General features: G+C 36.2%; 1 long non-coding RNA gene across 3 annotated transcripts in view; it reads left to right on the forward strand.

The window, feature by feature from the left end:
- Positions 1-12,230, forward strand: part of LOC117336394 — a 40,416-nt gene extending 28,186 nt beyond the window's left edge. For 2 of the 3 annotated variants that reach the window (XR_004534597.1, XR_004534599.1), the window contains exons 2-5: positions 3,603-3,699; positions 9,110-9,211; positions 10,765-10,837; positions 11,191-12,230. This is a non-coding gene — a long non-coding RNA (uncharacterized LOC117336394). Of the gene's footprint in view, positions 1-3,602; positions 3,700-9,109; positions 9,212-10,761; positions 10,838-11,190 lie in introns of all 3 variants that reach the window. The other variant, XR_004534598.1, reaches the window with a different exon arrangement.
- The last annotated feature ends 728 nt before the right edge of the window (positions 12,231-12,958 follow it).

Raw genomic sequence — 12,958 nt, forward strand, 5'->3', positions numbered from 1 at the left:
CGTCAACATACAGGGATAAAAGATATCAAACCGTCAACATACAGGGCCAAAATATATCAAACCGTCAATAAACAGGGCCAAAATATATCAAAACGTCAACATACTGGGCCAAAATATATCAAACCGTCAACATACTGGGCCAAAATATATCAAACCGTCAACATACAGGGATAAAAGATATCAAACCGTCAACATACAGGGCCAAAATATATCAAACCGTCAATAAACAGGGCCAAAATATATCAAAACGTCAACATACTGGGCCAAAATATATCAAACCGTCAACATACTGGGCCAAAATATATCAAACCGTCAACATACAGGGATAAAAGATATCAAACCGTCAACATACAGGGCCAAAATATATCAAACCGTCAATATACTGGGCCAAAATACATCAAACCGTCAATAAACAGGGCCAAAATATATCAAACCGTCAACATACAGGGCCAAAATATATCAAACCGTCAATATACTGGGCCAAAATACATCAAACCGTCAATAAACAGGGCCAAAATATATCAAACCGTCAACATACAGGGCCAAAATATATCAAACCGTCAACATACTAGGCCAAAATATATCAAACCGTCAACATACTAGGCCAAAATATATCAAACCTTCAACATACTAGGCCAAAATATATCAAACCTTCAACATACTAGGCCAAAATATATCAAACCTTCAACATACTAGGCCAAAATATATCAAACCGTCAACATACTGGGCCAAAATATATCAAACCTTCAACATACTAGGCCAAAATATATCAAACCTTCAACATACTAGGCCAAAATATATCAAACCGTCAACATACTGGGCCAAAATATACCAAACCGTCAACATACTAGGCCAAAATATATCAAACCTTCAACATACTAGGCCAAAATATATCAAACCTTCAACATACTGGGCCAAAATATATCAAACCGTCAACAAACTGGGCCAAAATATATCAAACCGTCAACATACTGGGCCAAAATATATCAAACCGTCAACATACTGGGCCAAAATATATCAAACCGTCAACATACAGGGCCAAAATATATCAAACCGTCAACATACTGGGCCAAAATATATCAAACCGTCAACATACAGGGCCAAAATATATCAAACCGTCAACATACTGGGCAAAAATATATCAAACCGTCAACATACTGGGCCAAAATACATCAAACCGTCAACATACAGGGATAAAAGATATTAAACCGTCAACATACAGGGATAAAAGATATTAAACCGTCAACATACAGGCAAAAATATAGCAAACCGTTAAAAGACAAACATTTCAAGATGCCAAAGGATGAAAAAAGACCACAGAAGCTGAATAGTGTTGGTCAGAGTATGGAATTTATATTACATTTGCGTTCTGATGTACAAGTCGACAACACACTAATTCCATTGATCGGTAATTTACTCGGCTCGGTCTACCGTCTAGCTTACTTTATGTCGGACAATAAAACATGGGATTGTTGCGTCCAGCACAAGAATGGAAACGAATATCTATGAACGACTTACAGGAAATTAATCAATGTTAAACAATATTTGCTTTCATAAATCTGTTGAATAAAATATATATTTCAATGTAAATTGGACAATATATTGACACGGTGTGATGTGATGAATATTTAAACAAGCATCGACGTAATGCCCAATTCATCATCTAATCGTTTTGAAGACGTGCGGGCGTTTTCTCTATTCAGCGTTTCTTATTCATTTCACGGTTTGTTTTGTGTATACACATGTTTGATTGATGACCCCCGGTTGTCATTGTCCCGAAGAGATCTCATTCGGAATTCCTTGCCAAATCCTATTTCCAATGCTATGGGGCTCCGCACCATTTTGAGGATCCCAGTCACATTACGAAACTCCAGACCAGTGATTTCCTGTCAAATAACCATTCTTTATAACATCAGATTAATATTGCTCGTGTAATAGTATCCATTCCCCCTCAAATGATTGTAAACACGCTCATTTACCATCCAGATATGGAGGCAAGTGAAGTGACATAAAAATAATATTACGATTGTGTTTATTATTTGTTCTCGGAAGTGACATTTAAACCCATCAACCAATGAAAATTAGAGGTATTCTTTGTAAGGGTTGAAGGGTAATAAAGGTCTTGTGATGTTCATCAAACGCAAAGAAACGTCGTACGCCAACAGCTCCACACTGATCAGGTAAATTACAAATTCTCTGGATTGGTGCCATCGAGTTTGTGTTAATTCTATGTAATAGAACACATTGCAGAAAGGATACATCCAAAAATCGTTTAAAGTGAGTGATGCTCTGAAAGTTCCTAAACCTGTGTTGGCTGTACGGGATTGACCTATCAATCGCATGTGCTGTAAAAATATAACTTACCGATGTATATTTTGTTTTACTGCCATTTTAACAGGTAATAAAACACATTTATATGACTATTGGAGTATGACGGAAACATTTCGACAGGATACAAGTGATGCTTTATATCAGAAGTAAAATCGTTGTAATGAATCACCAACTGATTGGCTAACGATGACCAACGTCATCATTAAATATTGTTTATACCTCTTTTAAAGTAGTGCAGGAATCTTACTATATATAGCAGTTTTATTGGACTCTTTATGCATATATGAATATCAATGTGCATACTTCTTTGTCATGAAATTAGTCGCTACATTATTTACCTTTTAAAAAAAAAAAAATTCCCCCTAATGCTGCATTGAGAAGAACAGTTCATTTCTTAAGGAAGCCAATCATTTTAATGATAACTTTGAATGCTCAAATACACTGTCTATAGATGAACATGTAAATGAATGGAGCTTGTCCTTTCGGCGCAACGTTATGGAAGGTTTCTGGGAAATGGTTGAGCAATTTAATTTGGAACACCGTAGTAGAGGATTGTATACCGTTTTATACATTTTGCTGACCTTATTGTTTCTCCGTAACAAATATACAGATATACGGTTAGAATACTGAAATGTTATTTGATGTTAGTGGTTGATGTAAATTGATCGTTTGTGATAGGTTTACCGATATACGTCAATGAATACGAATAAAATTGAAGTTGTATGTATATACTTTAATGTATACGGATATCTGTAAGTGTATGCGGATATACGTTAAGGTGTATGTATATACGTCAATGTATACCGATACACGTTTATGTATATGGATTAACTAATATACTAAATTGTTACATTTATACCAGTGAAATATGGAACATTTTCATACTATAAAAAAATATATTTTCACTAGTGACCAATCAAAACACTGCTAACAAACGACAATGGGGAAAATTAAAAGTTGATCCGGTATATTTTGCTAAAATAATGTAGGCATATTAAGCAAAATATCAAACAGTAAATTCAGTAATATTAAATATTTCACTATTGCGGCTAATATTTTGATCTTTTTTTTTTCGCTCGTGCGCACTCGTGAAAAATATAAAAAGTATTAGACCTACTCGTAAAATGTATTTGGTATTACCGAAGACACTGTTAGATATCCTCTTTGTTTACGGCTATACATCAAGGTTCATGGCTATACGTTAAGGTGAATGTATGTACGTTATTCTTTATTATATGTTGTTGTATGATGTAAGTTGTTTCCTTTTTCAGGTATGAGGTTAGACGTATCTATATTAGTAGCGTGTGGTTTATCTTTGGTCTTATCCCACTCACTCGGAAATTTGGATGGTAACATCATCAAAGACAGGTAAGATTTATTGTCTTTTCGCATGAACTCAATAAAGAATTAATGACATGACCACAAGCCTGTAAAGTATGCATGACCACAAACAAGTAGAATATCAATCACTAAAAACCTGTAGTGTTAGCATGACCACAAACCAGTAATGTTAGCATGACCACAAACCTGTAGTGTTAGCATGACCACAAAGCAGTAATATAAGCATGATTACAAACCTGTAGTTTTAGCATGACCACAAACCTGTAGTGTCAGCATGACCACTAACCTGAAGTGTTAGCATGACCACAAACCAGTAGTGTTAGCATGACCACAAACCAATAGTGTTAGCATGACCACAAACCTGTAGTGTTAGCATGACCACAAACCTGTAATGTTAGCATGACCATAAACCTGTAGTATCAGCATGACCACAAACCTGTAGTGTTAGCATGACCACAAACCTGTAGTGTTAGCATGACCATAAACCTGTGGCGTTAGCATGACCACAAACTTGTAGTGTTAGCATGACCACAAACCTGAAGTGTTAGCATGACCACAAACCAGTAGTGTTAGCATGACCACAAACCTGTAATGTTAGCATGACCATAAACCTGTAGTGTTGGCATGACCATAAACCTGTGGCGTTAGCATGACCACAAACTTGTAGTGTCAGCATTACCACAAACCTGTGGTGTTAGCATGACCACAAACATGTGGTGTTAGCATGACCACAAACATGTGGTGTTGGCATGACCATAAACCTATGGTGTTAGCATGACCACAAACCTGTAGTGTTAGCATGACCACAAACTTGTAGTGTTAGCATGACCACAAACTTGTAGTGTTAGCATGACCACAAACCTGTAGTGTTAGCATGACCAAAACCTTGTAGTGTTATCCTGACCACAAACCTATGGTGTTAGCATGACCACAAACCTGTAGTGTTAGCATGATAACAAACCTGTGGTTTTAGTATGACCACATATCTGTGGTGTTGGCATGACCACAGATCTGTAGTGTCAGCTTGACTACAAACCTGTAGTGTTAGCATAACCACAAACCAGTAGTATTAGCATGACCACAAACCAGTAAAGTTAGCGTGACCACAAACCTGTAGAGTTAGTAATAGCAAAGTCTAGTATTGTTAGCATGACCACAGACTTGTAGTTTTATCATTACTTTTTGATATCAAGACAATAATATAAGACAACGAATAGTAGAATCTATTTTCCAAATATGTAAAAGTCTTGCTTTGGAATTTTCTAAAGTTTCTATCCATACACAGTCCGGACATTACTTAACGAATTACTGCTGTTGATAATCAGTATCTATTTCTGTCGTTAGCTGTTTGATGACAGGGTGAAAAATATCGGGACGAGATAATGTCTTTTAAATCTTGTATTTAGTCTCAGTGCTGTATTTGGTAAAATTATTTTGGGAGTCAGACATCAAAATAAATCGATGTCAGTTTCACTGGCATCCATAGTTAACAAACAGACACCTGTTGATCAAGAGTAACCTGTCTATATCCGTGATATATAGCGATCCGTATATTTCGTTTTTATCAAAACAAGCGTTTATAGTTTTTACGTTTTGATGATGATAACTTAGGAGTGAATATCGTATTTGTAATTTGTACAATCCTTTGAGAGTGCAGGTAGTATACAATGCTGGTGGACTTTATTCCCCGACGATAGCCGGAACCTGCATGTCACTTTTGAATTCATACGCGTTAACTTGGCATTTTTTGACATACACTATTGAAAATTATGTAATTGAAACATGAGGTCATTGCACCTCTGCCTATTTATCTATATATCTGTAGATTTAGATACCTCTTTCGACCTATCTCAGTCCACTTAGTCGTATCCTAGGCTTCAACACTTTAGGCCCTTAACACCACTGACGAGTTCTACAAAGGCGAAACATCTGTATGGTGTCGCTAGCAACACTATCGAGTCCTACAAGGGCGAAACAGCTGCAAGGTGTCACTAGCATCACTGACCAGTCATACAAGGTCGAAACAGCTGTATGGTGTCACAAGCACCACCGACGAGATCTACAAGGGCGAAACAGCCGTATAGTGTCGCTAGCACTACTGACGAGTCCTGCAGGGGCGAAACAGCTGGATGGGTCATTGGTGACTCTACTGGATCTTACTCTAAATTTTTTTTGAATTGTCTTAATATATAATGCCATTGTAAAGTCATCTGACTACGTTAAAATAATGAGTGTATACTGTGAGATTTTACGAAAAGTTTTACATTCCGAAAATTCTTCAACTAAAACCATTCCTGCATTAATTCGGCATGCAGTTAAACCGTTATAGAGAATGCTGTCTGAGCGCTCCCAGAATAATCAATTGAGCATGCAATATTTCATGGCTTGCATCTCTCGTATAACTTCACATGAGTTGGAGATTTATAAAGGCCCCGCGGAATTTCTTACCATTTAGGATGAATAATGCTTGATAATAAATTCATCCTCCATTCTGAAATTTAAGTAACACAGGCAATATATTTAGACAAAACCTTTTGGGATTGCATTACATAGGTCGTACATTTTTTCCTTAGCTGTAAACAATTATATCAATGGAACCAATCATAACGTGCTTTAAAAGGTCAATACATGTACAATATGAATAATATTCTAGACATCCACTTTATTTTCAAATTTGAAAATACTTTTGAGACTTTACATTTTTTCAACATTAAAATCTGGATGTTGAGTTTTACGTCCTGAATGTTAAAACGTGAAGTGATCATCAATAATAGGAATGGACAGTGATTTGTAAGGCGAGATAGATTAAAAAATACGTACGTTATAATTTCTACCTATCAACCGATCAAGGACAAAAGGTGATATAACATTACACTGGGGCGTATACTCGTTAAGACCAAATGTTCAGGAAGGGACACCTGCTTCATCGATGTTGTTCTCGTAATAAGAACCGCGTACAACACCCTTGGGTAAATTATATACCCTGTATGTTAATCCACCGTGTTGGACATGTCACGATTAAAAGTAACTGAAAGTGTGCATCGTACAAAATTATTAATATTAAACCATGGTCGTGTCACGGGAAAGTGTCACTTTCTCTTCCAATCAGCACTGCATTGTTCGTGTTCGGTAATTATACCTGGATGGAGTGTTTTATTTATGGGGATGTCGTGTGCGAGTATGAGCCAAGGCCTTATTTAGAGTGATTAAGCTCTGTCTTGAGAAGGGATAAAGTACGTTATGTGGATTTAATATCTATACTTTTCAAATCAATATGGAGAGAGAGGACACCTATTACATGAAATGTGAGCTCAATAAAGCTTAAAAACATTACGCCTGGCGGATAAAAATCAAAATGACAAAGACTAGATATGTTTTTATTGTTGTCGCTGCATATGTGCCTGGAATAAACATCCCTATGGCACTATGGCACTGTAACAGGTCGTAATGTAATGATGTAGAACTAGGCCACTGAAGATTACTTTAATTTTTAGACACCTACCTTCATCATTCTAATGTTATCATTTATCATTTATGACTTTGAGGTTTCTTTTCTTATTTGTACATCGAGCTCCATATATGGTTGCTTACGTGAACGATGAGTAAAAAAAAAAAACAAGCAAAAAACAAAAAAAAAACTCCTTGTCAATACACAACGTCAAACTGTTAACAGTAAAAACACGAGTAGAAAAGATGAAGGTAGAAAAAAGGAAAGATGTCCCTTGAAACTTCTAGGATGGTAACGCTAAAATGTTTCCGAAAGAAGGCGTGTCTTTCAGATTACATCCCGATATTTCCTAAGTACATGTATATGGATAGTTATTAAGAAAAACATCAGTAACCATGGTAATACTGTCAAACTCTTGACCTAGATCAAAGGTACAAAGTACGGCAAGATACCAATTGCAGCGTTCGAAGCTATCATGGCACGGTTGTGCGTTTACAAACCGCTGACCTAGATTAAAGTAAAACAAGCACTGCACGGCAGAACCTGAAGTATCAAAAGTCAGGTCGTGGTTCATTGCAGTGTGAATGTCACGGGGTCAATGGCAGAACACTGGCCTAGTACATTTAGTTCATTGGTCAAGAGGAACCATAATCTACAATCCTGATATACAATCGTTAACTAGATTTAAGGTGTTTTTTTTTATATTTTCCTCGAATATTCCGGATCATCCTTCATGTATACTTAACTTTTACCAGAAATTTGTCATTTATCCAAACTATCGAAAGGTTATGTACTATTTCAAAATATAAAATCGAGGATTCCCCTTCAACTGAATTATACAAACAAAAAATGTAATCGATGTGCAAAACAAATTCAGTTGTAAAAATTGTATGAATCCAAGCATACCCATCGTATGATCGGTGTCACTTAATCACTTACTCTTCCATAATCCTTATCTTTTACACTACAGTATAGCTGTTCCAGTCAAATAATCTGCAATGATGAGTTAATAATTGAAAAGTAATAATAGTGATGGAGTTATCAGTGTGGAATTAAAGTTTTCCTAGTGATGTCGTCAGTTATGTAAATAGCTATAATGTAATCAACATGTTTCTGATTTAAGTGAACAACATACAAAATAAATAAGATATAGGCAATATCCCTTATTAAAAATCAATTAGATCCGAGAAATGTGTAATTACATAAATAAAGATGTAAATATCGGGCCAATGTAAATCGTGGAGATGGCGAAATCACATGCAAATGATGCTCCCATATAGAGCTTCCCTATGACATAATGCATTACGAAACCTGTTGTTATGAAATTAACAAAAATGACCGAACGAAACCGTGCTTGAAAGAAAGCATTAAATGAGTCCGCCACATAAAGAGAAAAAGAATATGATACAGACGGAATTCTTAGATGTCTTTGGAAGGAAGCATAGATTGCGGAAATGTCGCCAAACAGGAAACGGCAAAGCTTGCTTCCTCCCTGATACCGAACGCAGTGTACTTGATTGGAAAGTGTTTTTAATTTTTCTTGTTAAGCTGGACACAACGCTTTCAAATAAAGTCAACGAAAAAAGATGGACATCTAGAGGCAAAATGCATTTTGATATTTTCCCGAGATTTTATTAAATTGGCATTGACCACTTTTAACGCCTATATAATAGCCAATCAAAATGCTTGAAATATGCATCGGCAATATAGGTGATTGTGATATGTAAATCGTAGGTAATTATGTCAACCAGCCCCCTATATCATAAGGCAGTTTCCATTCTACGGTGAATACTTTTCAAATGAAAGTCTCAAAAAAGTAAATTTTCACTGAATACTTACCGAAAAGTAGTAAAATGATAAAAAGCTAATAACAGGCAGACAGTTTATGATTAGATGATATGTTGTATTGTTAGACCTGGTATGGTATGCGCTTTGTTCTGTGATATTTGCTTTCTCTCTGTTTCATATTAATTTTTTTTTGTTCTAAAGGACAAGACGCCACATCAGTGAGCTGAAGATGTCCGAATACCTCTCCCAAATCGGCAACATATGTAACTCGGTCAACTGTGACTTCCAGGACATCATGATGCTGTAGGTATACTACAATATCAAATTTAAAAGCACGTCAGTGATGAGAAGTGTGATATTGATCATGTAACGTGGTTGATTTTTATAAATACTTACAATAAAGGTTAGGGATAACCTACGATGTATATATTTTCCTGCAACAAGCACTGCTGCTCTTAGATACACCTGTCATATATAGTTTGGTGTTAATTCCGATCTGGATGGAAAACATCTGTATTCTAATGCATTTCATTAACCGAAACAAATATCTATATTATTTACATATTACTTATGGAATAGCGAATGGTATAGAATTGTGTATGTAAATTTACATAGACGAAACATCCAAAGCACAATTAGGTTTGAAACTATATTTCTTCGGGAGGTTGCTATGCATACGTTGACCAAACTTCGGTTTCGGTTTGACAGCTGGTTGGAAGCTTTTTTGGTCAAAAAGCTAAATTGTTTAAACTGTTCATGACTTGAAGGTGGATTTTCTAATAGGTTATAATATAAATGGAATACATAGACAGTTTCTTAAAATATAAGCTTTTTTTGGTTGTGAAGTGAGTTAAAGGTAGTGCTTCACTCATTTTTACCTTTTATGTAATACAGGTTTTGTTACTACGCTGACCAAGTATTCTGTTTAGTCTAGTATTACATTAAGATTATCAAGGGCAAAGTAGTACGACCCCTACCGCACCACACACCCCTAGAATCGCTTAATTTATAATTTCGACTTGTACGTCCGATTTCAAGTATGACTAGCCAAAAAATCCGTTTAAACTATCTGGATTCGAAACTTCAATGTATCGCTGCATAACCCAACTGCCAACGGAATAGTCCTAAAAGCAGATCATCATATCGAATCCCGCGAGTTATACAGTTCTGTCTGTAACATTCACACTGTATAGTGAGTTCCCGGGGTCGTGGTGGTCGAGTGGTTAAGGTGTCCCAACATTTTATCACTAGCCCTCCACCTGTAAGTTGCGAGTTCGAAACCTACGCGGGGCAGTTGCCAGGTACTGACCGTAGGCCGGTGGTTTTTCTCCGTGTACTCCGGCTTTCCTCCACCTCCAAACCTGGCACGTCCTTAAATGACCCTGGCAATAAATTAACATACCAACGCGATGTATGGTACAAAACAATACAAAATGATTACTGGTGTATCTTAATTATTTTAATCTGTCTGTGTTTACATCTTTGAAATATTTTCCGTGATGTTGTAAATATCCGATGATCCTCCCTTGACATGCATAACACTACAACATGTTTCACTCGCCTCCTTTCACTATTCATTACAAAAATGTCAAATTTCAGCATCAAAATAAAGACATTGTCTATAAAAGCTGCCTCTCTGTTACCCCCCGGGGCATTCCGAGAGCTCTTAAATTTCTAAATTATTCGTCAACAGAAAAGAAACACCTTGTTGGAGAGATTCTTTCAAAGCAACGACATCAACAATTCACAATCAAAGTTTTGTTTTGAACATTTTAGGAAAATGTATGCATAAATTATTTTCCATAACCTCAATTGTCTGCTTCATGAGTGATTTGTTTTTCTTTGACAACGAGTAGAGGGAAGCGGACTATAAGTGCGGAACGCCGAGGTTTGTCTGCCTACAGGCTTTGTTGTCGTAGGTAACGCTGGGTAAGTACAAACAGAACTCGCTTAATATTGGTCGATGTGAAACCCTTTGTATTAAATGTTTGCAGGGTATTTTAACAGCGAGGCACTATTATATAATAAAATATATTTCAATTATAATGTCTACTGTCTAGTTGATTAAAGTATTGTATACCATTAAGTCAATTATATGTATTATAAACAAAGTCACTTCAAGTACTCTCCTAGGTTTTAGGTTCAAGACACGGTAACTGTCAATATTATGTTAACTTGCCTATTATGTAGGTCCCTGGTTACTGAGACTACATTCGAGATTATCTCCCTGTAATTGTCAATTTCCAATATCATCTTTCATCTTTCTTTTTCCTCTGTTGTAGATTCCTGGTTTCTGGAACCGTAAAACAGAAGATCTCTTGTAACTGATCATTAACCGGTGATGTACTGCTGATAATCTTTCTTCTCCGTGATCACTTTTTTCTTGGAGGACACTGACTACCCGGAACTGAAAAGCAACACAATCTTGTATAAATATAATTCCAGTAAACTTCCTGTCGTCGGCCTGATAAATGGTCATCGGACATCCTATCTCTCGCATACACGTAAACATGGCGGTAGTTTATCCGCATTTTAATTTATTTGCATTATTTGTTATTCATTTGTATTTCCTGTAGATAGCGGGTTGTTTTAACATATTCCATGTAGAAGTGCCATTTTAACCTACACCCCTTATGTGATACCATTACTTTGAATGTACCTCGCTTTAAAAAAAACCATATCGACTTATACATGAAAGGGTGACAAGCATATATCAATATCACATTTATGATACAATATTTGATGTGGAAGCTTGTAATGTCTAATTTCGACTTTCTCAAGACAGTATACAAGGAAGGGTCTTACAGTAGCGTTTAAATTGAAAAAAAAAACACATTCTGTGAACAATGTAACATAATGATATAAATTCTGTATGAGGTATTGACTTTTCCGTTTCGTCTCATCAATCCGTTATTGTTATTGCCAATTTCTGTTTTAAAATTTTGAATTAATTTATGATTTTAAACGAGCCAACAAAAAGTAAAGTCGATGGACGAAATAGATGCTTTTGTCTTTATTCCATTATCTGCGAATCCAGTTATAATGATCATTTAGAAACGCGGATATTATCATCCTAGATATACATCCTTCTCCGAATTACTGTAAGACATGCAACTATACAAATCGCTCCAGGAAAGGTGAATAATTACAAATCTCTTGAGGTACTTACAAGAATACCATTGTCTTTTATTTCCTATCAGGTGAAGAAAATATATCAAATAGATTAAAATTGGCACTTTTGATTATACAATGTATATCTAAATCGAAAATAGAAAACAGTGTTTACTTTTGTTGAAAAATAATAAAATACACTATATGACAACATGTTTTGTTTGATTTTATATTGCGTACGTCAGATGGACCACCCTCACAAGTTTGTTTTTGTATGTCGTACGTCTGATGGACACCCTCACAAGTTTGTTTTTGTATGTCGTACGTCTGATGGACACCCTCACAAGTTTGTTTTTGTATGTCGTACGTCTGATGGACCACCCTCACAAGTTTGTTTTTATATTCCGTACGTCAGATGGACCACCCTCACAAGTTTGTTTTTGTATGTCGTACGTCTGATGGACCACCCTCTCAAGTTTGTTTTTGTATGTCGTACGTCAGATGGACACCCTCACAAGTTTGTTTTTGTTTGTCAGATGTCTGATGGACCACCCTCACAAGTTTGTTTTTGTATGTCGTACGTCTGATGGACACCCTCACAAGTTTGTTTTTGTTTGTCAGATGTCTGATGGACCACCCTCACAAGTTTGTTTTTGTATGTCGTACGTCAGATGGACCACCCTCACAAGTTTGTTTTTGTATGTCGTACGTCTGATGGACCACCCTCTCAAGTTTGTTTTTGTATGTCGTACGTCTGATGGACCACCCTCTCAAGTTTGTTTTTGTATGCTGTACCTTTGATGGACACCCTCACAAGTTTGTTTTTGTTTGTCAGATGTGTGATGGACCACCCTCTCAAGTTTGTTTTTGTTTGTCAGATGTCTGATGGACACCCTCACAAGTTTGTTTTTGTTTGTCAGATGTGTGATGGACCACCCT

Source organism: Pecten maximus, chromosome 10, assembly GCF_902652985.1.
Source record: "Pecten maximus chromosome 10, xPecMax1.1, whole genome shotgun sequence".
Lineage (NCBI taxonomy): Eukaryota > Metazoa > Mollusca > Bivalvia > Pectinida > Pectinidae > Pecten > Pecten maximus.